Source organism: Silene latifolia, chromosome X (genome assembly GCF_048544455.1).
Source record: "Silene latifolia isolate original U9 population chromosome X, ASM4854445v1, whole genome shotgun sequence".
Lineage (NCBI taxonomy): Eukaryota > Viridiplantae > Streptophyta > Magnoliopsida > Caryophyllales > Caryophyllaceae > Silene > Silene latifolia.
This window is the reverse complement of record NC_133537.1, coordinates 36,340,566-36,368,235: the sequence shown is the minus strand read 5'-3', so window position 1 is coordinate 36,368,235 and position 27,670 is coordinate 36,340,566. Positions and strand designations below refer to the sequence as shown.

The 27,670-nt window shown below is 35.9% G+C and overlaps 1 non-coding gene across 1 annotated transcript; it reads right to left on the bottom strand.

Annotated features, from left to right (window-relative positions):
* Positions 1-17,224: 17,224 nt before the first annotated feature.
* On the bottom strand, positions 17,225-17,331 carry LOC141625586 (small nucleolar RNA R71). Its single transcript, XR_012535358.1, has one exon. It is a non-coding gene; the product is annotated as a small nucleolar RNA R71 (small nucleolar RNA).
* Positions 17,332-27,670: the final 10,339 nt, after the last annotated feature.

The window sequence follows — 27,670 nt, the reverse complement described above, 5'->3', positions numbered from 1 at the left end:
TTATAATACTCATTCGAGATGGTTTTAGACAAGGACGAAACTAGGTTTAAGTTATATATAGGCTCAATATAATTTTTTATCTAAAATTATATTTAAAAGTTATTTTTTTGAAAAAAAGTTATGTTTATATTTCTATTTTCCCCAAAAATTAGCATGGACTACCGTGTGATCAATATGTGCTTAACTTCATCCAGGATAGCATTTTAAGTGTATATCAAAAGCACAAATTGATGTGTCACACCACCTTTAAATACCAAGTGCTAGTAACACTATATTTGTTCTATGGAAGCGTTGACCTCTTGTTTGACTCTTCATGTGTTAGTGTTAACGGTTTATAATAGTACGATAGTGTCCGTTGGTCAACCTGCTCTTGAGACTTATTTTTAGCAATTAAACCCCATAAGTTTTAGCAATTTTTGAGATTATGTCCCATAAGTTTTATTTGTAGCAATTAAGCCCCTTAAGTTTCGCCAAAAGTGAAATTCAACCCTTTTTAAAAATTTCACAAGAATTAAATTAAAAATTAATTTTATATTAGTATTATACAATTTAATAAATATTAAAAATTACAATGGGAAACTTTATGAATTTTTACGTAATTTATTATTCATTTGTTGAACACATTTACATAATCTTTAGTAAATTGTTTGTAATTTATATAGTGTTACTTAATTTACTAGACTTCATGCCCGTGCGTAAAAATTGTTTGTAATTTACGTAATTTACTAGACTTCATGCCCGTGCGTTGCACGGATAACAAAAATGTTTTGTTTTTGAGTGAGTTTGTAAAAAACGTAAATCGATAATGTATTTATGTATCGACATTTAAAGTCAATCGAAATACGTGTTTATGTGATACCATTTTTTATGTAAACTGCAAAATGGTCTCACACACAATAAACTTATTTTATTATTTGTGATTACCATTTTTGATGTAAAATGAAAAACTTGAAATTAAAGAATATCTTTTAGACAGGGGCATGATAATGGAAAGTTTTGCACGAAAAGTACTGTAATGTGTAAAACCTAAAATTTGTACTGCGAAAATAAATTACGTTATTTTATTATATTTAAGATAATTTAAAAAATCTATTTTTTAATTTTATTTTATCGTTTTATAATTTAAATTAAAAATATGTATTTTCTTAGTTACTCAATAAATAAAAGTGTGTAAGATAGACATCAACCCATGTATTTCTAATAAACTCAAGTACGTGTTTTACTATGTTTCTTGTGCAATTTGTACTTAATACATTAGAATTCGATTTATCTATATTATCTAAGAATAAAATAGATAAGTAATTTAATCATATATTTTAAGAGTTTTACAAAGTTGGAGTCACAACCTACACAATCTCAAGAGTTGTAAATTGTAATATAGGTATATTATCTATAAATAAAGTGTGCTGTAATTTTTTTTTTTGAAGCTATAAAGTGTGTTGTATTGGGTTTGTAAGCTCCAAACGACTCCGTTCTTGGATTTTAATCTTATAAAGAAATTTAGGCTTTTTAGAGTTTTAGTCGATACGTACCAATGTACACTACTACAAAAATAATCAAAGAGAACGGTTGGTAACCGTTCTTTTACGTAGTTTTGACCGTCCTGTGCCAAGCGTTCTCTTTGATCTAAGAGAACGGTTGAAATCAAGTCAACCCGGTCTCTTTGTAACAACAATCAGAACGGTTGTCATTTAGAACCGTTCTCTTTGATAAATCAAAGAGAACGATTGCATATAAGAACCAGTCTGTTTGATAAGGTAGTTCTCTGTGTTAGAGTTTTAGATTTTTTGGCGCCTTAGTTCTACCTTTTCAAAGAGAACAGTTGTGATGGTACTAACCGTTCTCTTTGATCCTGTTATTTTTTTTTTTAAAAAAAATATTTCTATTTTTATCGTAACCATACACGATTGAATCGTATAGTTCATAAGAATTAAACTTGTTACAATTCAGAAACTCCAGCAATTTTTACACAAGAAAAACCTTCCGATTTAATTTGAACCATTAGGACAAATTCTATTGAATCAAAATACAAAATCGTATAACATAAATAAAAATCCTTCAATCCTCATCACCTAGTCGCATCATAGTGCAAATAAGTTAAACTTCAAAATATTGTAATCATCATCTGCAGAAAAATGAAACTTGCATCAGTTTCAATAGCAGGACTCTCGTGAATATTTGATACCGGGTACATAATTATGATCGATAAATGGCAAGTATGATTTACTATTTTTTCTCCTTTATTTACTCTTTAGCGGCTCTTAAACACGTAGAACACATCAATATATGGCATATAATTATGATAAATATGCTCTTTAAAAACTCAATGTATTAGCAGTTCTAAATTAGTCAAAATTAAACCGCATCTGATCGATATACCGACAAAAGCACACGCACATGTAAAACAATGAGCACATAAGCTGACAATTTTTTTCTTCACATACAAACTACCCCTAACATTTATCATTTAATCGAAATCCATGTCCTCCAGCCCCTCAATCGACCCACAACATAAAGAGGAAGGAAAAAAAACTTGAAGAATAGAAAATCGTTACCGATCAAATCTAGCAAATGACATGAAGGAAAGCATGAAAAAAAACAATAAAAATCGTCAGAACTTGGAATTCACCACAGCCTTGTTTTCTGCTCATGTTCCAGAATATAAAGATTATCATCTTGTTTTCTCATTTTCAGGAACGACACTAAAAGAGTCAGTAGTGGAAGTAGTGGAAAATGTTACCTGAGACAAAATAGGATTTGATGCACCAGAAAGCATGGTTGATTGCCTGATCCAAAACACATAAACAAGAAAAAAAAATCAGCGTATTTTAAGCCAAATGCCTTTGATGCAGAACCTTGATAACCTCCTCGGGAGCCATAGAACCTTGTCTTCTTCATAGAAGCATTCTTGGCCAGTTGGTTTTAAGACTACAAGAAAAGTAAACTACAACAGACATATTTAATAGAGTGAACTTGAGATATCTACCTGGGTAATAATAACTGTAATAATTGGCATGTGGATTATAAACGTCCTGCGCTGCAACCGACTCTTGACCTATCTGACCTTTAATGCTGAGAGTAGCACACTGAGCAGATGATGTGGAGTCCAAATGAGTCCCATTTCAAGAGCAGCCTATATACAAATAAAGTCAGATAATGCTTTATATCAAGGAAGAAGCGTGAAAGTGATTTGCAATCTCCTAAATGACGCATCGACCATGTAATACAGCAGTACACTACTAGAAAAAAGGTCAAGGAAACCGGTTGAAAAAGTTATAAGAACCCAATTTATAACCACCTACTGGTACTATATTTGGAATGAAGGGAACAGGTGCACATTAACAACATTATTTTGTCCGATAATGAGAATTTGGTCGAGAGTTGAATAAGTGAAATAAAGAAGTGTACACAGTTCAATTTACAGTTTGATTTAGTACAACAAGATTTCATATATTAATCGATACCAAAGAAGTGTACAAGTTTTAAGCAATTGCGAACACAATTTCTTATCTGCAGTTGAAAATGGAAATCAAGATTTTGGATTTATAAGAACTAAAATCAAAGTATTTGAGATCAAGGCCATCTATTTTAGATGGTTACCACGGGAACTTTACGTACAACATCAATAAATTAACAAGCATTAAGCACACGATGATCAGATATCGTCATTTTCTAGCTCCAAAATTAAAGACAGAGATTGACATACAATACGCCATCATCCCTCCCTCACATGGTATCGTCTTCGCCCTCCTTAACTGAGACTAATAACACAGTCACAATGAAACCCAAGTACACTTTTGGAATCAAGAAGGTCTCATATTAGGAACATTTTCAATTCCGTTACCAAGAGATTAATCATTGTTGCCAGCATGAAAACATTAACTTAATTATATCATTAAGCACATGACTGTCAGATATCGTCACATTCTAAATCAAAGACAGCGTAAGTAAATGATTTAAATCCAAAACCCTTGTAATGTTTGACACTGATTATCAAGTCTAACAACCAATAAACCTAAAAGGTTAAAACGAAACTGATGAAAAATGAGTACCTATTATCGAGGAACTGGATGAAAGGAGGAACTGGTTTTGAGGTTAAAAAAAATCCCCCTATGTACCTAATCAAACTAAGAAACTTGTTTTAAATACAACACGGATATGAATAATGATGAAATTAAGCAAACGGGTGAGAAAAGGTGAATACCAACTACATGAGTACTCCACTGAGAAGGATTCAATACCAAATCCGATCCAGCAACTAGAAGGCCACATTTGGAGTACCATTGAAACTTTCTGGGTTTGATCAACCTGAAATGAAAAGTCAAGAAGAAGATATTTAATGCATTATCAACGGGGGATACAACATCATTTACCTAGTGTAGAGAAAATGATAAGAAACCAGAATGAATTAGAGTAAAATTGAAATAGAAATAAGAATAGAAGAAAAAGAGAGGGACCAAAGGAGAAAGGAGGAAGTCAAAATCGGCATCAATGTCATTGCTAAAGTCAGTCTATACTCCACAGTAATGAGACTTCGCTTTATTATTTACCTAAAGGATAGTGAGGATTAAGTCATGAAAAATCGTCAAAGTAACAGTTAAAATGTCAGCGTTTTAACGGAAAGTAACATGGCAACGGTCTAGAATTCTATCATATAATGTAGCATGGACAATTTATGCCACAGGCAGGCAGAAGGAAGACCTGTGCAAAATGAAAAAGAAATCCAAATATTTAAAATGAAAGGACTTGGTTGCTGGTTCACTCAACCTCTGTGATACTCGACCCATTTCAAGCGTATTCTATCATGGCGGTTAATTAAAATCTATAGCGTATCACATATCTTTCTGGTGTATTCTTTATGAGTTTGGTAACCTTAGTATGCAAGTATCCTACCAATATTTTCTTAACAGTCAGAGAATCATGCCAAAACACAGGACTATTGAATGAATCGCCATGTTTACACGTTTAACTCGCGCAACTCTGAAAAGAATTTCGTACTACAATCATGTACACTAATCTTAGCTCAAGGTAGTTAATATGACAGTTTAAGTATAATGATTACACATTTAACTCGGTGCCCGAATGAATTAGAGTAAAATTAAATATTGTATGAACTATGAAGACTTAAACCAGAACGAATTAGAGTAAAATTTAGGCTTTTTAACCCAAAGCATCCGTCAATTATGCATTCTTAATGCTAATTTCGCAAGACAAACTCGTTTGATTTGTTTTCCCCAAATTTTCGAATAACTGGGCACATATAAACCCTAATTTCTACTTAAAGTTAAGCCACAAATGCGATATTAATCAAAAGACAAGATGAGTTCCTGGATTAGTCATGATTAGGGATGAGTCTTGATCGAATTGATGAAGGCTTTAAGGAGTTTTCTTTGAATTGATGTAAAAGAGACAGAAGAATGTCAAAGGAAGAGATGAGTCGCCGACAAACGCTCGTCATGTGAAGTGGTTGTCGCATCCATTGTCGTTGTGGCTATTGTGCGTCGTGCGTTGGTACCAAAATGATAGTGGCAGAAGGACGGTGGATAAGGGTGGTGAAATAGGCTGGTAGACGAGTTTTGAAGGGATTTAATAAAGAACGGCGAACAACAACTCATCTACTATGGGGATAAGTTGGGATGAAGTGTTAAATGACGGTATTTAGGGATTTAATAGAGAACGGCCAAAGATAGGACCGTGCTCTTTGTTTTATTAAGGAGAACGGTTTTGGATATATAACCGGTCTCTTTTATATTTTAAGACGGTTGGTCAAACTTAACCGTTCTCTTTGTTAATCTACGAGAACGGTTTGAACAAACAACCGTTCTATATTGAAATCCTATATGCCCGCCAAATTAAAAATAACAAAGAGACCGGTTCCGCTATCAACCGTTCTTGAAGGGCCGTTCTCTTTGCCTTAAATTGTAGTAGTGGTACCATCTTCTATTGTAACGTTTATAGTGTAAACACTTTAAAGTTTGTGAAGTGGAAGCATATATAATAATACATAAAAACTTTACAAAATTTCCTATAAGACAGTCTCTTAGTTTTTATTTAAGATGCCTCACATAATAGGGATAGTTATAATTATTGAATTATCATGAGAATATGTATGGGTGGTCTCATAACAAAGCGGTTTTATAGGAGACTTGCGAACAAATAAGAAAAAAAAACTGTGAATGCGCAGATACGGAATAATTAATAAGTAGATAGGTTCAGCATTGTCGTAACATTAAACATCCGAGCTTGAGATAAATTAAATGGAATGATTATGGGCAAATGAATAATTAATATTTTTGTTTTCACGAATTTTTTTGAGAATATAAATGAATTTATTTGACGATGATAAAGTGAGAACTTGTGATTCAATCATGAAATAACTCTATTGGATTATTTGGATCTAATCACGATAAAACGTGTATTTAGCTATCGGGCAATCTGTACAATTTCACTTGAAATTTACATTTCGTTTGATCGGGTGTCTAAGTCAATTATTTAAATTTCTATTTAAGAAGTGCCTTAAAATAAGACTATTAAAATATTGATGGGTATAAACCATATATCCGAAAAGCGGCGTCGATTTTCAATACTATATGCTCTTTATATTCGATAGACGTTACAAATATCATGAACTCTTGCGTCTTCATTGATGGTTTTGTTAGTACAAAGCTTCTGAAGGTCAATGTAACCGATAATGGTGTCCTCAAACACGACATCTTGTAGCTCGACATCATTGAAATTGGAGCCCGATAGAACCGTGTTTTTGAAAATGACTCCTTTCAGGTTCGCCTTCTCGAAGTTGACTCTATCTAACACTGCATTCGTGAAGTCTGTTCCAGCAATAAGATTGACAGTTTGGATCAGTGAAAGGATCCCAACTCGAAACAAATCCGTTTCTCAAAAACAAAGGTCTAAGAACCAAACATGTTTCAGATTCACAAATCTGAGAGTAAAATTACGCTGCAAAAATTACAAATTAAAGTTTGTTTTATTCAACTTTTACTAATATTTGCATCGAATCATGGATCCTGGTGATTATCTTCGATAGACGTTACAAATGTCATGCTAATTAGCATTCTAACCAAGCAAGCTTGAATTAATAAAATTCTCCCAACAATAAAGCAATGAATATGTCCGAGTTAAGCAGATAAAAATCGTAGCATAAGAACTCTTTCAAATCGTCAATTAACTAAGCAACATATGACTATACCTGTATTTAGTTTAGGAGGCTGATTAAATTACAAAAACCAATAAAAATAAAAAACACGAATTGCATTACATGGTAAGTGCTTAGTTGGAAACAAAAGTACAAAACTATACTATATACGACGTATGATATTATCGAAAAACGCTTTTTTTCGTAATGAATCGTCAAACCGTCTGAGATTATATATTTACGTTTAACTGAGACTTCGTGCTAATATAATTAATGATACCTCTTAGAATTATTCACCATGACTAAGTTGAATGACCTCTTAAGATGATTCCATAATTGTACCTGCCAACATGATGAATGCTCATTAGAAAAAGTCGAATACAAATTATGTGACAAAATTAGGTCTAAAAATTAGAAATACAAAGAGAAACTAATTAAATGATCATGAAGAAAATAAATGATGCAATGTAAAACGAAATTGTTTGGCACATTAGAGATGTATGTATATGTATTATATATACTATAAATATATAGTGTCCTAGTTGCTATTGAAGAGGAAATAGAGTTTTGATTGGTTTGAACTTTGAACACCTTACAAATGTTGTACGTTCATATCTTTAGTTAGTGCATATATTTAATTTTTATCTAGTTTATTATTTATAATTTAAAAATTATTATGTGTTTTAGAAAAGTTGGAGTTTCTCACAATGCCTGAAAAAGCCTCTTTTATATATATACTAGATTTAATGCCCGTGCGATGCACGGGCCACTTGTATTATTATGTTTTATTAATAGTTGTTGAATATTACATTTATTATCATGTACTTGTATTATCTCAATATTCGCAATAGTAAATGTATACGTGTTTAGCAGTTAACAAATTGTACGATAAGCTAATAAATTATCTACCTTTATATTAGGATTGTACTCACGCTTGAAATGAAAAAAGGATCTGATGTGCTCTTCTTTGTACCATATTTATGATTTGTGATTATATAAAGCTAAGTCAATAATTAATCAAGCTATATCTAAACTTAAATGCATCTAGCTAAGTAAGCTAACGTTCGAGAGTCATTTCAAACCATATATAATTGACTGCGAGGTTGGTAAACATGAATAGAAATTATAGAATATCACTCTCATGGTGGACTTCTTGTAAATGTATAATTTTTAGCTACATACCGGTGCAATTTATTGTTAATGTAATTAGATTGATTGTTAGGTTGCTAAACATGAATTAATTAAAATACTCTACTACTCTCAGACTCAACCTTGTATGAATGTAATATTCTTTAACCTGAGGTAGTGAGGTTTATTTTTTTTTTTCCTTAAAATCAATAAACCAACCTTAATCGAGATTTAATCTTCGTGCATAGTGCCTTCAAAGTATTTGTATGAAATTAAATGTGTAAGTAACGACTCAGTTAAAACATAAAACAATTTATATAATTATACAAATAATCAAAGTCGAGAAGAGATGTGTGATTTAATAGGAATAAATATAATATTTAGACATCAACTATTACCTTAAGGTTTTGGTTTTGGTTGAGATGTTCAACTATTATGGTATCAGAGCTAGTCTGACCAAGAGGTCACAGGTTCAAATTCTGATAGCCTCCAATAACTCACGAAGTGGAAATTCAGCACATGGTAATAGGGGGATCTGTGCACTAACTACTCTTCGAGCCCAATGGCGCACTCGAGTGAGGGGGTAATAGGAATAAATATCATAGTAAATTTGTTTTGATGATTATTATAGTCTCTCCATTTTAATTATTTGTTTACCTTTTATTAAAACATCCCTTATAAATAATTTAAAAAAAAAACGAATAAAGGAGTTTTTGTGATTAAATTGTGTCGCCTCCTACTTGATTCTCAGGAGAAGATATCTTCATCAGTATAGGATAGTAAGAGAACTCTATTAATATTTTTTCATTTAAGCATATTTTGTGTGCATGAGTAATACTCAAGTGACGTTAACATATACTGACATTATACCTGTACAAATCTTATGAAATTATAAGGGCGTGATGGAGGTAGTGGAGGATTTACTTATATGCCGGGAGGAGGCTCGACCGCCACTAATATTTCATATTTATATGTCAAATTGTCATCTGATCCCTTAGGCTTAATAATTAAATAATATATATTTATACTCAAATTTGTTTAAAACTCTGCTCCCCTCTATCACTCGCTCTAAGAACCGCCTCTGAATGGAGGGCACATAGAACTTAAATTTCAACATTGATGATTGTACTTTCGCCATAAAACCACGATATAATATTCACGATAGAGGAGTTACGGCTAAAATATTTTACATGTATATTATTATACGGGCATGTAGCTTGATAGTAATCATAAACTCCATTTTCAGTAATAATTTTTAGTTGTGGTTATGTTGTGTACCTGTGTTATACCTGTATAAAAAAAATTACTCTTACTCATATAATGAAGACTCGTGGGAATCATTACCATCTTTGAAATCAGAGGATCTTGATTTCAGAATAAATTGAATAGAGTTAAAATATTCCGTATATATTTATGAATAAACTGACATTGTGTTTCCCCAAAAAATATAAAAATAAATAAATAAACCAACACCGTGAAAAACTAATAAACTCCAAACAAACAATAAAGAACAAACACAAAAAAATACTGAGAAAACCTAATACAGAAACTCCAAAGAAACAATAAAAATTAAAAGGAAAATGAGTTAGCATCATCCGGTGGCGCCCAATTTCGGCGCCACCCTCTCACATGCAATAAATGGGGACCCACAAAATAATGGATACATCCCATAGAATAAGTGGGTGATAAGTAGTAATTTAGCGTTATTTTACCCCACATTTATGCCTTATTCCGACTCGATTTTGCGTGCTTGATTGTTTAATTAGCTCATTTATTTACTAATTTATAATAATTAGTCGTATTAGTTATATTTAATAATTAGTCGGTTTTATGTAATATTAGTATTATTGGTATTATTTTATTACTAATATATTAATTTATTATTATATTAATTTAACGTGTAGGTGAAACGGGAAAGCAAGGCGGGATAGTGAGACGGGAATTGAAAAGCAAAGCGGGTTAAGACGGATTTTATTAAAATAAAAAAATGCACAAGTCAAGCATCCAAAACCAAGTCAACATTTGACTTTACCAAAGTCAAACCCATCACCATTAACCAGCTTCATCCATTTTATTCAATCAACTTACCATGTTCATCAGCTTCATTGTCCTCATTCATCCCTGTTTTTTCCTCCATTCACATACCCGACATCACCATTACACTCATGCTCATCATCACCATTGAACCCACATTCACCATCACCAATCAATTCCCAGCAACCCACCGAGCTCACCAATTCAACACCATCACCATGAACACCCTTTTCATCTCCACCTCCGTTCAATCCTCCGACATCCAGCAACCACGCATAATCAGCCCGCTCCGACATCGATTCCGACGCAGCAATTCATAGCAACCAGCCTCGAGCTCACCACTCGCTAACCACAACATCCACCCCGACTTTCCAAACCAGCAGCCACCTCCCCTGCTTCTCCTCTGAATTCCTTCGTCATCACGCACCTGATCATCAGTTTCCACCATCATCATCCTCAGTTCAACCTCCATGAAACTCGACATCAATCAACCTTCACTCACCATTGTTGCCCAGTTCAGAACCGCTCTCGTTAACCACCTACATCAACCACCGGCATCAGCCGTGCCCGCTTCGCATCACCACCGTCAAATTTACGCATGAAACTGAATTAATGAGATTGATGTTTCTCCATGCCGGCTTACCGGCAGCAGCTCCTTCAACTGGCTGGGAATACATCACAGATTCTGCGCTTTTTGTGAAGGTCTCACTACCGGCATAACGACCGGCAGCCGGCCAACCGGCACGCAGCTCCATTCCTCTTCAAATCTCGCACAATTCGTGCTCTCCACCGGTGGCCCTTTTGCCGGTGCACCGGTAACCCGCACACACCACATCAATTTCTTCCCTTGATTCGATGGTCTCGCTACCGGTGACCTCGCTGGCGTCCGGTTGACCAGCAGCCACACCCCTACTGCGTTTTGTCAATGTATTGTGTTTCCCTTTTCCCCTTTTTCATTGTTTGTTTGTCGATTAATGAGTATTAGTTGAATGGGTTAATTAGGTTTATTATTATTATTATTATTATTATTATTATTATTATTATTATTATTATTATTATTATTATTATTATTATTATTATTATTATTATTATTATTATTATTATTATTATTTTTTGCAGAGAATTAGGATCATATATTAATAATCAAGAGGGAAGTACAAAGATCCTAAAAGTCACTACAAGGAAAGCCAGTGTGGCCACCTTACAATCCAAGACAAAACCAACACAGTAACTACCTAAGCCAGATCAGACTGACTGACTAATACATTTTTCGAATCTTAGATGAATAAGGTACTTGACACGCCAAATAATTGCATCAACGTGAGAATCCTTGCCTTGAAAAATTCTTCTATTGCGTTCCTGCCATAACAAGTAGATGGTACAAAGGAATGCACATCTTCTTCTCCTCTTAACCCAACTCACCCCACGATTACAAGTTCTAAACCAGTGAAGCAGTCTTGAGAAGCTAGTAATAGCAGGAATGTGAAGCCACTGAGTAATTGCAAGCCAGATATCAGAAGAAAAAGAGCACTCAAAATACAGATGATTCCTACTTTCAGCTTGACAATAGCACAGCACGCATCTGTTAGCAAGAGGAATTCCACGCTTACACATGTTATCAAGAGTCGCAAGCTTATCCTGAGCTGCAAAGAGACCAATCACAGTATGCTTATGGTAATTAGATGAGTCCCCCAAAGTCTTATAAGCTGAGAATGGAATCCCTTTAGGACGGAAAAGCTCATAAATCTGCACCTTGAAATCATGCTGGCAGAGAAGACTCTTGGCACTATCCAAAGACCCAGAAAGCTCAATTAAAGAGTCCCTACAAGAGACAATACTATGAATCCCCCAAGAATGAGCAGCTGTAACCTGAAAGTCCCAGATGGATTTACCTTTGAGCACATAAGCTTTCACCCATTGAGCCCAAATGGTATTAGAGTCAAGTTCCAACTTCCGTAACCAAGTCATAAGTTGGGTTTTATTCCAACTAAGAATTTCCTTGATATCAACACCCCCCTCCCTTCTAGGAAGACACAAGCTATCCCAACTCTTAAAAACCAGTTTGTGCTGCCTCTCATCAATACCCCAAAGGAAACGCATACAAAGCTTAGAGATCTTTTTAGCCACACCTTTAGGAAGCAATACACTTGCACCCCAAAAGTTTTGCAGTCCAAAAATAACAGAATTAATAAGAGCAATCTTGCCAGCATAACTAAGAAGATGATTAGCCCAGTGAGAGATCTTACTCTGAATTTTGTCAAGCAACGGTTGGAAATGTTTCTGAGTGAGTCTAGCACTGAAAAGAGGAAGACCAAGGTATCTTTCAGGAAGATCACCTTCATCAAAACCAGTAGAAGAGAGAATAAGAGCCTTAATCTGAGGGGAGACTCCGCCAAAGTACAGGTTAGTTTTCAGTGGGTTGACCCTAAGCCCAGAATAAGAAGCAAAAAGAGTCAGACAGTTACTAACAGCTTGCACAGAGGGGAGGTCACCTCTTGTAAAAACCAAGAGATCATCGGCAAATAAAAGATGTGTGAGGTGGATCTGCACATATTTTGGGTGGTAGGAAAAGCCTGGATGAGCAGGGAGTTGCCTCAGCAGCCTTGAGAGAACTTCCATACATAAAGTAAAAAGATAAGGGGATAGAGGATCCCCTTGTCTGAGACCACGCTTGCCTGGGAAAAATCCTTCAGTGACACCATTAATGTTGAGGGAAAAATAAGAGGATGTGACACAAGCTAAGACCCAAGAAGTGAACTGAGCAGGGAAGCCAAAAAGTCGTAGACAATTAGCAAGGAAAGACCAGCTCACAGAGTCAAAAGCTTTCTGAATATCGACCTTAAGCATACACCTAGGAGTAAGGAGGCTTCTATTGTATTTTGCAGCCAACTCGTGAGCAAGGAGGGAGTTATCAAATAAATCTCTCCCATCCATAAAAGCAGCCTGTTCAGGACCCACAATCTCCCCAAGAATAGTTTTCATTCTATTAGCAAGGATCTTACTGACAGTTTTATAAAAAACTGTGCAGCAAGATATGGAACGAAATTCAGTAACAGAGCTAGGAGAATCCTTCTTAGGAATCAAAGCTATAAGGGTAGAGTTAGCTGCACGTGGCATGATACCTCTCTGAAAAAATCCCAGCACAGCTGCAGAGAAATCAACCCCTGTGATAGCCCAAGTATCCTGGAAAAAACCAGAATTATAGCCGTCAACCCCTAGACTCCTATTTCTATCCATAGAAAAGAGAGCCTTGTCAATCTCCTGCTGAGTGACAGGCTCAATCAAGTGAGAATGCTGAGAGAGGGTATTTGAGGAGAAAAGCTGAGGAGGTAAAGGAGAGACCTCCTGAGAAGACCCCAACAAAACCTCATAATAATCCAGGAAAGCCCGAGCTACCTGAGCCTGACCTTTACAGAGATGCCCCTGAACATTAGCAACAGCTCCAATAGAATTTCTTGTTTTCCTAGCAGCAATACAGGCATAGATATATTTAGTGCTACTATCACTTAGCTGAAGGTGCTGAACCTTAGCCTTTTGAGCCAGGACCCTCAGTTCAGCATTCTTTAAAAGAACATAAGACGTCAGACAATGTTTTTCCTTAGTCAATAACACCTGGCTCTGAGGAGAAGAGAGGAGAGCTAACTGACACTGAACCAATTGCTCCTTAGCAGCTAAGACTCTGGTGGTAAGACTACTAAACTCATTAGTATGGATCTGTCTTAATCGCACTCACTCAGCCCTCCGAGCTTAGAAAAGAGGGTAAAAATCCTATTACCATAGCCATTATAAGCCCACCCCTTAGTAACACTATCAATAAAGTCAGGGGATAAATCCCAACAGTTAAGATACCTAAAAGATTTAGGAGAGGTGAAACTGGAGGTGACACTCAGAAGAATAGAGGCATGGTCTGAGATACCAGGAGCCAAAAAAGTAACAGTAGAGGAAGGGAACTGCATATACCAATGAGAATTAACCAGCAACCTATCCAACTTAGCCCATCTAGGTTTAAGAGTTTGCTTATTATGCCAGGTAAAGACTCCCCCAATATAAGGGTGATCCACCAAAGAGCAAGCATCAATACAATCTCTAAACTCAGTAATGTCCCTTTCATGAGGAATGCAACCCACTCTTTCATCCTGAGAAAGAGAGACATTAAAATCTCCCATACAGATCCAAGGTACGAAGGGTTGATAGAAATAGCACGCAGCTTTCTCCCATAAACTTAGCCTCTCAACAGCTCTATTAAACGCATAAACAAAACTAACCAAGAAATCCTTTTGAGTAGCATAATGAAAAAGAGAACAATGCAGGAATTGAGCATCAGTTGCCAAAGGAGTGAGTTTGATAGTTGCAGGATTCCAGACCACCCACAATCTACCTCCAGGATGAGAACCATAATTTGTTGCCAAAGAGTATTTTCTAAACAATTTACGATAGATAGAATTACTAAATCTTTCTTTAATATGAGTTTCTATAAGAACACCACAGTCAACCTTATTCCTTGTTAGGAATTCTAAAACCTCCTGTTGTTTTAGAGGGTCATTCATCCCCCTCACATTCCAGGAGAAAATGATCATTGAGGTGAATGAGGGGGAGGAGGCCCTCCAGGTTCAATCTCCACAACTGGGTCACTAGTAAAATCCACATGGACCTTATCCTTCTCAACATCAATGTGAAGAATAACTGGTTGCTCAGTAGGCTCCAAAACAGAAAATTGATTTTCAGTCAGAAAATTATTATTATTATTATTATTATTATTATTATTATTATTATTATTATTATTATTATTATTATTATTATTATTATTATTATTATTATTATTATTATTATTATTATTATTATTATTATTATTATTATTATTATTATTATTATTATTATTATTATTATTATTATTATTATTATTATTATTATTACTATTATTATTATTATTATTATTATTAGAATTATTATATTATTATTATTAGATTAGTATAAAAGACACACCCTTAATTACTTACTCACACACTACCTTAGAATTAGACTACCAATTAGACTAGTTAGATTATTTTCCTCTCTCAATATTTGTAGAACCCTAAATATTTCCCTTTCAATATTTCTTCAATTAAATTTAGAATCATTCTTTAATTAGTTTAATCAATCTCTTGTTTATCCAAGTTCTTCATTCCATCAATTCAAGTTTCCATGTTATTGGTATAATTCTTTACTCTTATTTCTCTCTTTAATTTCAATTGTTTACATTTACTTTCTTCCTAGTTTTAATTTGATTGTTGTGTTTGAATTTCTCTTTTGTTGCTAGATTATCTTTTTCCTCTCTTGTTCATCTTTTCATGTTCACCATTGTTGTTCCCCTTTCAAAGCTTGAATCTTTGAGTTGTTGAGTCAAAGATTGTTACTTTTTGCATTAATCATTTGCCATCTTAGTTTAATTAGCCTTTCCTTATAGATTTATTGGTTGTTACATGTTTAATTGTAGAAATCAACTTTAGTTTATGTCCATGTCTAAAGTATCCATCTTTACTAGTTATTTTGTCTTACTATTCATGACTAGTGAGTAGTCTTTCACTAGGACTCGGTTTAACCTAACATGAGTAATTTCATTAATTGATTCACATAGAGGCTAATTGTTAGGGGAGATTGGTAAGGGTAGTCTAGAGGGTTGAATTGGTTTAGGGACTGATTTTGGGTAGTGTCAATGTGTAACCCTTGTCCACCAACGAGAGTTGGTTAGGTCGTAAATTTGATACCCGGAAGTTGGTATTATCACTAACCTAGGTTGAGACCGAAAGGGAGAACCAAGGGAGGGTACCTCTAGACTGGCGTTTGAAATCGACCTCCGAGAGGAGGAGTAGGATGACCCGGAATACGATGAGTGCTTAATGACCTTGACCAAATTCTTGACCTCCTTGGAAAAATGCATGTTTTGGGGTTGTTGGGTGTTGAGTTAGGGATTCCGACCTTCGAACCCGAGAGGGGGGTTGGTGGGTGGTGCTAGTGTCCTACTTCGAACCCGAGAGGGGGGTCTTGGGCCAATTAGAGCCATCTCGTCCTTGCCCGTCTACCTAAACGATTAGCCTAGGGAACCAAGATGTGGAATTATGTATTGTTGTGGGAGAACCGAGTTCTAGGCCTTTTATTCGTTTGATTTACAACTTTATTCCTCTCTTACTCATTTATCATCTTTTGTTAATTCGCATTTTATTTTATTTAGTTTAGTAGCTTTAGTATAACAATCTCATCCTTAATTGTCGACTTAGCTAAACAATAGAGTTGAAAAGATTAATACTCTTCCTAGTTCCTCGTGGGATCGACCCTCAATAGTGTACAACGACAATCGTGCACTTGCGAGGTATTATTTGATAACCATCATGTTTTTGGTGCCGTTGCCGGGGAGCAAAGGCTAGATATTAATCTTCTTATTCTAGTTTAGACTAGGTCTTTCTTTGTTACTAATCCCTTTCTTGAGTAGTGGAAGGTGTTTTAGAAGAACCGGGCAATCTTGAATTCTTTGAGAATCCATTTGGAATTCCCGAAGAAGCAACAATGGCCGCGGTTCCTATGAGGGATAATTTGGCTCCGAAGAAGGTGGTGAACCCAAGTATTGTCAAGCCACCTATTCAAGCCAACAACTTTGATGTGAAGGCTACTTTGTTGCAACTAGTCCAAGGAAATCAATTCAGAGGGGGAGCCACCGAAAACCCCAATGAGCATCTTAATGAATTCTTGGATAGTTGTGACATGTTTAAGGCAAATGGAGTGTCGGAGGACGCCATCCGCCTTAGGCTCTTTCCTTATTCCTTGAGGGGGAGTGCTAAGGAATGGTTGAAGAGTTGTGAGCCCGATTCTCTTAGGACTTGGGATGATGTCTCCAAGGCCTTCTTGAACAAGTACTTTCCACCACAAAGGACCGCAAGAATCAAGAGTGAGCTTCAAGGCTTCAACCAACATGATGATTAGACCCTTTACGAGGCATGGGAAAGGTATAAGGGACTCCAAAGGTTGTGCCCCCACCACGGGATTGGAGATGATGAGTTGATCAACAACTTTTATGAGGGGTTGAGCAATGAAATGAAAATGAACCTAGATTCCGTCTCGGGAAAGGGGGCATTAGACAAAATTGATCACAAGACGGGCAAGGAGCTTATTGAAGAAATGGCTTCCCGTACTTTTCATTGGAATAATGACCGCCGCAAGAGGAAAGGGAAGTCCAATGTGGAATCAACAAACAATATGGAAGCTAAGGGATTGATAGAGTAACTCAAGCAACAAATTGCTTTGTTGAACTCTAGTAACATCTCAAGAAACTCTTCATCAAATTGGTCTCAAGTGTATTGTTGTGTGATTTGTGGAGATCAAGGGCATCCACCAAATGAATGTCCTTTGATGATGGGAGAAGCAAATTGTATGGAGCAAGTGAATGGAGTGTGGGAATCAATTCCGGCTAGACAAGCATTCAACAACAATCAATACCATCCCGGAATGAGAGCCCACCCAAATTTTTCCAATAGCTCACAAAATGCCCCAAACCCCACATTTCAACAAAATCCACAATTTACACCAAATTTCCAAGCCCAAAAGCAAAATCCCACCTTTCAACCAAGACCACCATTTCAACAAAATTCCCCACCATTTCAACAAAATTCTCAACCCTTTCCACAATCCACCCAACCCAAATCAAACATGGAGCTCATGATGGAGCAATTGATGAATTCTCAAAACCAACTCGTCAACACTCAAACCCAATTCATCACTCATTCCAACAAAAAACAAGAGGAGACAACATCCTCTATCAACGAACTAAGGACTCAAATGCAAGCCTCCCAAAGAGTGACGGATAATCAAATCTCTCAATTAGCTTATCAAATAAGTCAATTTCAAGCCTCAAATGGAAACTTTCCGGGTAAAACCGAGGAGAACCCAAAGACCATTAATGCTATACATTTGAGGAGTGGTAGGGAGTTGGAAGACCGGGTGTTCGTAAAGAGGAAAAAGAGTCGCACACTGGAAGTTGTGGTTGAACCACCAAAAGTGGTTGGAGATGATCTTGTGGAAGTTGTTGTGGAAACTCCCATGGTAGTTGATGAACCTACCAAAATTGTTGAAGAACCCAAGGAACAAGTTGTGAGAACATATGTGCCACCAATTCCTTTTCCCTAAAGGTTGGCAAGGGCAAATCTTGAGCAAAAGTATGGGAAATTCATGCACATGATGAAAGATGTGAACATCACCATGCCTTTTATTGATGCCATCAAGGAGATACCCGTATATGGAAAATTCTTGAAAGAGTTTATTTCCAACAAAAATTCGTTGGGTCCAAGTACCATGGTCAATTTATCAAAAGAATGTAGTGTTATCTTATTGCACAAGTTGCCACCAAAACTTGAAGACCCCGGGAGTTTCTCAATACCTTGTGCTATTGGAACTATTTGCATTGAAAGAGCCCTATGTGATTTGGGGGCAAGCATTAGCCTCATGCCTCTAAATATCTTCAAGAAATTGAAGGGTTTTGAACTTTCACCTACAAGAGTATCTTTGCAACTTGCGGATAGATCGGTGAGGTATCCAATTGGTCTTGTGGAAGATGTCCCACTCAAAGTGGGTAAACTTGAATTTCCTTATGATTTTTATGTGATGGATATCCCCGAAGATTCAAACATTCCTATCATATTAGGGCGTCCTTGCCTCGCTACAGGGGGTGCCTTGATTGATGTGAAAAATGGCAAACTATTTCTTCAAGTTGGTGATGACAAGATAGAATTCTCGTTGGAAAATTCCATGAAATCTCCTTCTATGAGTGACTCTTGTTGTAGAGTGGATGTGTTGGAGGATTGTTTGAATGAGCACAAGCTTGAGCCTTCATATTTGGACCCATTGTTAGTTTGTCAAACCAAGGAGGGGGTCGGAGTTGATGGTGTGTTGGGAGTTGATGTAAAGGAAGACTTGGGTAAAGATGACTCAAAAGAAGATGAATTTGAAGACCAAATTAATGAAGAGATTGAATCATTCTTGAACTCCCCGGATTCATATAATCCAAGCCCCTTAGAAGATGCAACCTTGGTTTCAAGTGATTGGGAAGCTCAAATTGATGCCTTGGAGGCGGCTCTCAATGGAAATGGTTCGGTTGTAAAGGAGAGTCAAGAAAATTGGGATATGAATGATAGCATTATGAACCTCAATGTTGAGAAGTTGACTCCTTCACCTCTTATTCCTTACCATTCTCCTTCCTTTGATGACAATTAGGAAATTTCCTTATTCTATGAGATTTATGAGATATCGATCCCTTCACATCCTAGCTACTTCTTCAAGAAGAAGGGTCCAAACCATCAAAAGGACCCAAGAAATGGTGCAAAGAAGAGTAAGAGGAAGAATGACAAGAAGGGTTGGAAAATAAGTTGGTTGAGCCTTGCTATAGCTTGGTGCTATTTGTGCTTGTTTGAGGCTTTTGCTAAAGTTTTTGACCGGTTACTACGTGCCTTGTGTGACATGGATTGCTTCAACCAACAAAATTTTGGATGAGAGGTTTGGTGTAGTCCCTTAAGAACCATCACATAGTATAAATTCTCTTCCTTTACTTTATTTATTTATGTTTTACTTGCATTTGCATTTAGTTTACTTAATCGAATAGGAGTTAATCTAAATTAAATATCTTTGCATTCATGTAGTGTAAATTGCATTGTACTTTCAATTTAGCATGTAGGATAGTTCACGCATTACATTCATTAACCAAAAACCACTAAAAATTCGAAAATTTCAAAAATTTCAAAAATACTCCCTCCTATTCATTCATTTTGTCCCCCTTCTATTTTGCACAAGAATTAAGAAAATGATTTTGGACCACACAAAACACTCTATTTCACTCTACCCCACATGTAACTAAATTTGGACCACACAAAAGTTACCAAAAAAGGAAAGAGGGACAAAAATCCGACTAGCTTCGATAAGGAAAGAGGGACAAAATGAATGAATAGGAGGGAGTATATATTTACTTTTCGAATATCCTCCACACATTTATTTCCATCAAAAAATATGTAAATAAATAAGTGTGGGGAGGACATTCACAAAACTTTAAAAAATACAAAAACATGTTGTTTATTTTCAAATATTTAAACTCAAAATCAAAAATATGTTCTTTTAATTTTCTATTCTCTCCCTATGCTTTGTTCCATTGAGGACAATGTAAATTTCAAGTGTGGGGAGGGAAATATCCACTTTGTGCATATTGTTTATATTTGTATATATAGTTGTTAATTTGAGAAAAATACAAAAATGCCTAAAAATTCAAAAATTCAAAAAAATTCAAAAATTTGCATTGTTTATATTGCATTTATCCTAACCTTTTTTTGATTGACAACACATGAAAGCATCGGAGAAGACGTTTGGTAAAATTCTTCCAATCCTTTCTCCTTTATCCTACCTTTTCTTTTTGTATATATAAGCATGGAGGAGGTTGGGATATGTGATGTGGGTGTTCCTTTTTGGAACCATTTTGGATATGCTTGTGTTGTTGGTGTTTTGTTAGGACTGGAAATTGTGTGCATTTAGACTAGAAGTGTATATATGTGTTCACTCTTGCATTCACGTAGCTTGTTCATATGTTTAGTTGCATTTCATACACGTTGCATCTTGTTTGTAAATTTTTGCATAGGGAGTCTAAATGTAGAGGGCATATGTTGCCAATGATGATAATTTGTTTTGCCCGTATCATTTACCTCTTGATAGCTCGTGCCTTTTGATGACACATGTTAGGGTTTTTGCTTGTAAAAACCCGGAAGTCTAGCTTAACATCCAAGTTGCGACCACCTTGTGAGACCGTATTAGGCCCGAGACTTGACCTAGGACCAACATAGCTACTAAAATGTGAGGATAGAGCCTCCATATGGCCGGTCCATCAAACCGGTCCCGTTTAGGTCATGAAAGTAGTTCTCCTTACGTGGTATGTCATGTCAAAATGCATAAGTATGGTGCTCATTCCTTGATTTCGTAGAAGTGTCGATGTGCATGTTGAGACAATTGTGTTCAAATAAAGTAGCCTCTCATAGCCCGATAAGCTTGTTTTTCACCCATTTGATCATCTTTCCCTTTTGTCTACCCAATTTGTGCCTTAGCCTTGTCATTTCATTTGTCAATAAAATAACTACATTCCATAAACATCTCACCTTGTTGAGTAGTTCGTCTTTGTAGTTGTTAGAGAAGTATATAATTGGGTAGGAAATTTGATTTTTATTGAGGTGAACGGTCCTAAATATCATAAAAGTGAAATGAAGCTTGATGGTTGGCCAATTTTTCAATTGTTGAGAAGGTTACAAGTGAAGGAAAATAAAAAAAATGAAGAAGAAAAACAAATAGAAAAAGAGAAAAATGAAATGGAAAAAGGAAAAGAAAAGAATGTATATTTTTGTGTTTAATAAAGGGTTGGTAATTTGCAAATTGAGTTTGTGTTGAAGAGTATTGAATAATTTCCGAAAATGACAATCTTGTCATATTTTGTGAAGGAATTCTTTTGCATTGGTTGCGTTTAGTGAATTGGTTAGATGTGGCGACTACTCGATATTTAGCCTCACATTTCCTAAAAACGGTGCTTGCACTAACCCCTTTTCACCGAACCCAAACCCCATTACAACCCAGTCGTCTCTCTTGTATGTGCATCATTTGACATTTCTCTTGCGGAAATCGGATATAGTACCATATTAGATTGCGGGCATGCTTCGCAAGTCGAGTTAGGAGAGTGATTTTGGTTACATTTTACCACAAAAATCACCCCGTTCTTTAATTTGAGTGACTAGTGAAACCCGTGAGAGTCGGTCTTTGGTCTCTTTTTGGTCAACGGTTTGATATTGGGTCGAATCTTGCGTGTGTCGTGTCATTCTTATGAGTATAGCGAAGTACTTCCTCTTTCCCGCCTAGAATTTGTTTCTAAGGCACCCCGTGTTGTCAATGTTGGTTACTTGAGCTAGAATTAGGGAGTTTACACCTTGGTAAGACCCGGAGATGACATCCTCCGCTAATGACTCTCTTTGTTCAATTTTTGAAAGTAAAACGACCGCTTAGATGAGGAAAGCGGTTTGACTTTTTGTGATGCATCTTATATGTTGATTCGTGCTTTATGTTTGGATGTGTCAAAATTTTCCGCAAGCCTCCACTTGCCTTGCAATGGAGCACATACCTCATTGTGTTCCATTGTGAGTTGAAGGGACGGAGAAGGCCCGTTAATTGCCTTTCATCGGATATTAGTAGTTTAGATAGTACTTTTATATTAAGGGTCTTAGTTTAGTTTAATGAGCTTACTCGAGGATGAGTAAGGTTTAAGTGTGGGGAGATTTGATAAGTAGTAATTTAGCGTTATTTTACCCCGCAATTATACCTTATTCCGACTCGATTTTGCGTGCTTGATTGTTTAATTAGCTCATTTATTTACTAATTTATAATAATTAGTCGTATTAGTTATATTTAATAATTATTCGGTTTTATATAATATTAGTATTATTGGTATTATTTTATTACTAGTATATTAATTTATTATTATATTAATTTAATGTGTAGGTGAAACGGGAAAGCAAGGCGGGATAGTGAGACGGGAATTGAAAAGCAAAGCAGGTTGAGACGGATTTTATTATAATAAAAAAATGCACAAGTTAAGCATCCAAAACCAAGTCAACATTTCACTTTACCAAAGTCAAACCCATCACCATTAACCAGCTTCATCCATTTCATTCAATCAACTTACCATGTTCATCAGCTTCATCGTCCTCATTCATCCCTGTTTTTTCCTCCATTCACATACCAGACATCACCATTACACTCATGCTCCTCATCACCATTAAACCTACATTCACCATCACCAATCAATTCCCAGCAACCCACCGAGCTCACCAATTCAACACCATCACCATGAACACCCTTTTCATCTCCACCTCCGTTCAATCCTCCGACATCCAGCAACCATGCATAATCAGCCCGCTCCGACATCAATTCCGACGCAGCAATTCATAGCAACCAGCCTCGAGCTCACCACTCGTTAACCACAACATCCACCCCGACTTTCCAAACCAGCAGCCACCTCCCCTGCTTCTCCTCTGAATTCCATCGTCATCACGCACCTGCTCATCAGTTTCCACCATCATCATCCTCAGTCCAACCTCCATGAAACCCGACATCAATCAACCTTCACTCACCATTGTTGCCCAGTTCAGAACTGCTCTCGTTAACCACCTACATCAACCACCGACATCAGCCGTGCCCGCTTCGCATCACCACCGTCAAATTTACGCATGAAACTGAATTAATGAGATTGATGTTTCTCCATGCCGGCTTACCGACAGCAGCTCCTTCAACCGGCTGGGAATACATCACAGATTCTGCGCTTTTTGTGAAGGTCTCGCTACGGCATAACGACCGGCAACCAACCGCACGCAGCTCCATTCCTCTTCAAATCTCGCACAAATCGTGCTCTACACCGGTGGCCCTTCTGCCGGTGCACCGGTAACCCGCACACACCACATCAATTTCTTCCCTTGATTCGATGGTCTCGCTACCGGTGACCTCGCCGGCGGCCGGTTGACCGGCAGCCACACCCCTGCTGCGTTTTGTCAATGTATCGTGTTTCCCCTTTCCCATTTTTCATTGTTTGTTTGTCGATTAATGAGTATTTGTTGAATGGGTATTATTATTATTATTATTATTATTATTATTATTATTATTATTATTATTATTATTATTATTATTATTATTATTATTATTATTATTATTATTATTATTAGAATCATTAGAATTATTATATTATTATTATTATTATTATTATTATTATATTAGTATAAAAGACACACCCTTACTTACTTACTCACACACTACCTTAGAATTAGACTACCAATTAGACTAGTTAGATTATTTTCCTCTCTCAATATTTGTAGAACCCTAAATATTTTCCTTTCAATATTTCTTCAATTAAATTTGTAATCATTCCTTAATTAGTTTAATCAATCTATTGTTTATCCAAGTTCTTCATTCCATCAATTCAAGTTTCCATGTTATTGGTATAATTCATTACTCTTATTTCTCTCTTTAATTTCAATTGTTTACATTTACTTTCTTCCTAGTTTTAATTTGATTGTTGTATTTGAATTTCTCTTTTGTTGCTAGATTATCTTTTTCCTCTCTTGTTCATCTTTTCATGTTCACCATTGTTGTTCCCCTTTCAAAGCTTGAATCTTTGAGTTGTTGAGTCAAAGATTGTTACTTTTTGCATTAATCATTTGCCATCTTAGTTTAATTAGCCTTTCCTAATAGATTTATTGGTTGTTACATGTTTAATTGTAGAAATCAACTTTAGTTTATGTCCATGTCTAAAGTATCCATCTTTACTAGTTATTTTGTCTTTCTATTCATGACTAGTGAGTAGTCTTTCACTAGGACTCGGTTTAACCCAATATGAGTAATTTCTTTAATTGATTCACATAGAGGCTAATTGTTAGGGGAGATTTGTAAGGGTAGTCTAGAGGGTTGAATTGTTTAGGGATTGATTTTGGGTAGTGTCAATTTGTAACCCTTGTCCACCAACGAGAGTTGGTTAGGTTGTAAATTGGTTACCTGGAAGTTGGTCTTATCACTAACCTAGGTTGAGACCGAAAGGGAGAACCAAGGGAGGGTACCTCTAGACTAACGTTTGAAATCGACCTCCGAGAGGAGGAGTGGGATGACCTGGAATACGATGAGTGCTTAATGACCTTGACCAAATTCTTGACCTCCTTGGAAAAATGCATGTTTTCGGGGTTGTTGGGTGTTGAGTTAGGGATTCCGACCTTCGAACCCGAGAGGGGGGTTGGTGGGTGGTGCTAGTGTCCTACTTCGAACCCTAGAGGGAGGTCTTAGGCGAATTAGAGCCATATCCTCCTTGCCCGTTTACCTAAACGATTAGCCTAGGGAACCAAGATGTGAAATTATGAATTGTTGTGGGAGAACCGAGTTCTAGACCTTTTATTCGTTTGATTTACAACTTTATTCCTCTCTTACTCATTTATCATCTTTTGTTAATTCGCATTTTATTTTATTTAGTTTAGTAGCTTTAGTATAACAATCTCATCCTTAATTGTCGACTTAGCTAAACAATAGAGTTGAAACGATTAATACTCTTCCTAGCTCCTCGTGGGATCGACCCTCAATAGTGTACAACGACAATCGTGCACTTGCGAGGTATTATTTGATAACCATCCGTGGGGACCCCAATAATAAAGGGTGCATGTGAGAGGGTGACGCGAAATTGAGCGCCACCCGGTGGCGTCATATCATTATCCTAAAAACCACAAAAGATTTAAAATATGCATATCAAGAGATAAACGTATGAAGTAAATGCTTAAAAAACATACGATAAGCATCTGATGGTTACTTGATATTTGTTTCACGGTCTAACTAATTATTAAACACATGCGGATTAAGTTATCAGCAGAATCATTAAAAACTCGACATTACTTAATATTGTACCGAAATTTCAACCAAAATGCAATGTTAGTATTGGCTACGAAACCATATAAAAGTATGTTATGGCATAATAAGGAAACATATTATTAGCAAACAATTGTTATACACATCAATATTACAAGGGTACTGATTTTCGCAGTACACGTTTTACTCATTACAGTACAATATTGACAATTATAACCCTCTCATTTTCCTCACACTTTCTCTCACTAGTTTCTCTCTAATCTATTCCTTCTACTTTCACCAACTCATTCTCCTCTAATTTCATGTACTACATTGATAAATTATTTTGGTAAACACATGTACATGTAATTAGGTCCTGCGTTGTCGACGAATTATATACTTCGTTGATAAATTATTTTCACACACATTTAATGCATTGCTAAATTATTTTTACAAATATTGCATCTAATAAATTTGCCGAATAAATATACTAGGTAGTACATTGATTAAAATCTATATGAAATTATGAACAAAGAGGCGTACTAGTGTACTACCCATCTTCCAAATTGATACCAATAGCAGATACTACGATACATGTTTCTATTACCAACACCAATACACCACCACCATTACCGCCAACACCATCACCATCGGCGCCGGTCACCGGTGCAAACACAACAGCATTCCACTAGCCCTACCTCCCACGCATAACCCAAACCTCACGCACAACCCCGTCTTCTTCATCACACACCTCTCCGTCGAGGGGCCACCGACGATCACCTGTCCCCACACCCTCCCCGAGAACCGATTCCTCTATCCCGCTCCTCTCACCAGCGACGCCCACCACTCTTGTCGGCGACGCGACAGGCCGCCACCAACAACCACTATCCCTCCATTATAAATTAAAATAAACCCTAAGTAATTTTAAGATAAAAACCAAATCAATTAGGAAAAAAAAGCATTGAAAGAGTGCGAACGATTATTTTAAGTATAATAAAACAATCAGTGAATTAAATACTTGTTCAACACTTAAATTATCATCCAATCGAAAAGAGTTGGTTTATTTTGTGAAAAGGTGGTAGTGAACAATTGAGAGAATTAGGTTTCACATTTTTTTTGAGTAGGGGTAGGCAAATGGAAAATAGGAGACAAAAAGTACTGAAACGAGTAAAAAATGTACTGTGAAGATAAATTACGTATTACAAAGAAAGAATTCATATGAGGTAGCATATATATAGGAAAAGGAAAGCATAGATGAAAGATTGAGAGTAGAGGAAATCGACTTTTTTGGAAGTAGGATGATCTCTTTTATATTGTTATTTGATAGCATGGGTAACACGTGAAATACTATAATTACATAAACACAAATACTTATATTTGATAGCATGTATGACGTAAAATTCTATAGCTATAGGAACACACACTTATTATTGTTGTTATCTTTATTACGTTTCTTAATTCTTTCTTCAAACTTTATTAGTTAATTTTTTTAATACAATTGCAAATTTTATCAGTTAATTTTTTAACAATTATCATAATGTAGCATTATTTATTCTATTGATGTGTTTTGCGAAGGTTGGAGACTCTATAATCGATCGAAAAAAGCTTCCTTTATTAATATAGATGGATAGATATTGATTGTCAAAATACTATAGAACTCAAAAAAATTATTCTCAACTTTTAATATAAATATAAAATTCTAAATTCATTAAAAAAATATTTTATATTTGATAAATTGGATTATAAAATGGTTTTATGATAAGAATTTGGTGAAAATTTATCAATTGGGGTTGAATTTCAGTTTTGGTGAAACTTAAGGGGGTCGATTGCTGCCAATAAAACCTATGAGGCTTAATCTCACAATTGAACAAAGTTATGGGGTTCAATTACCACTTTTGCGATTTCTTATTTATTACTAACGAAACAACATACCCTAGCGCCTAT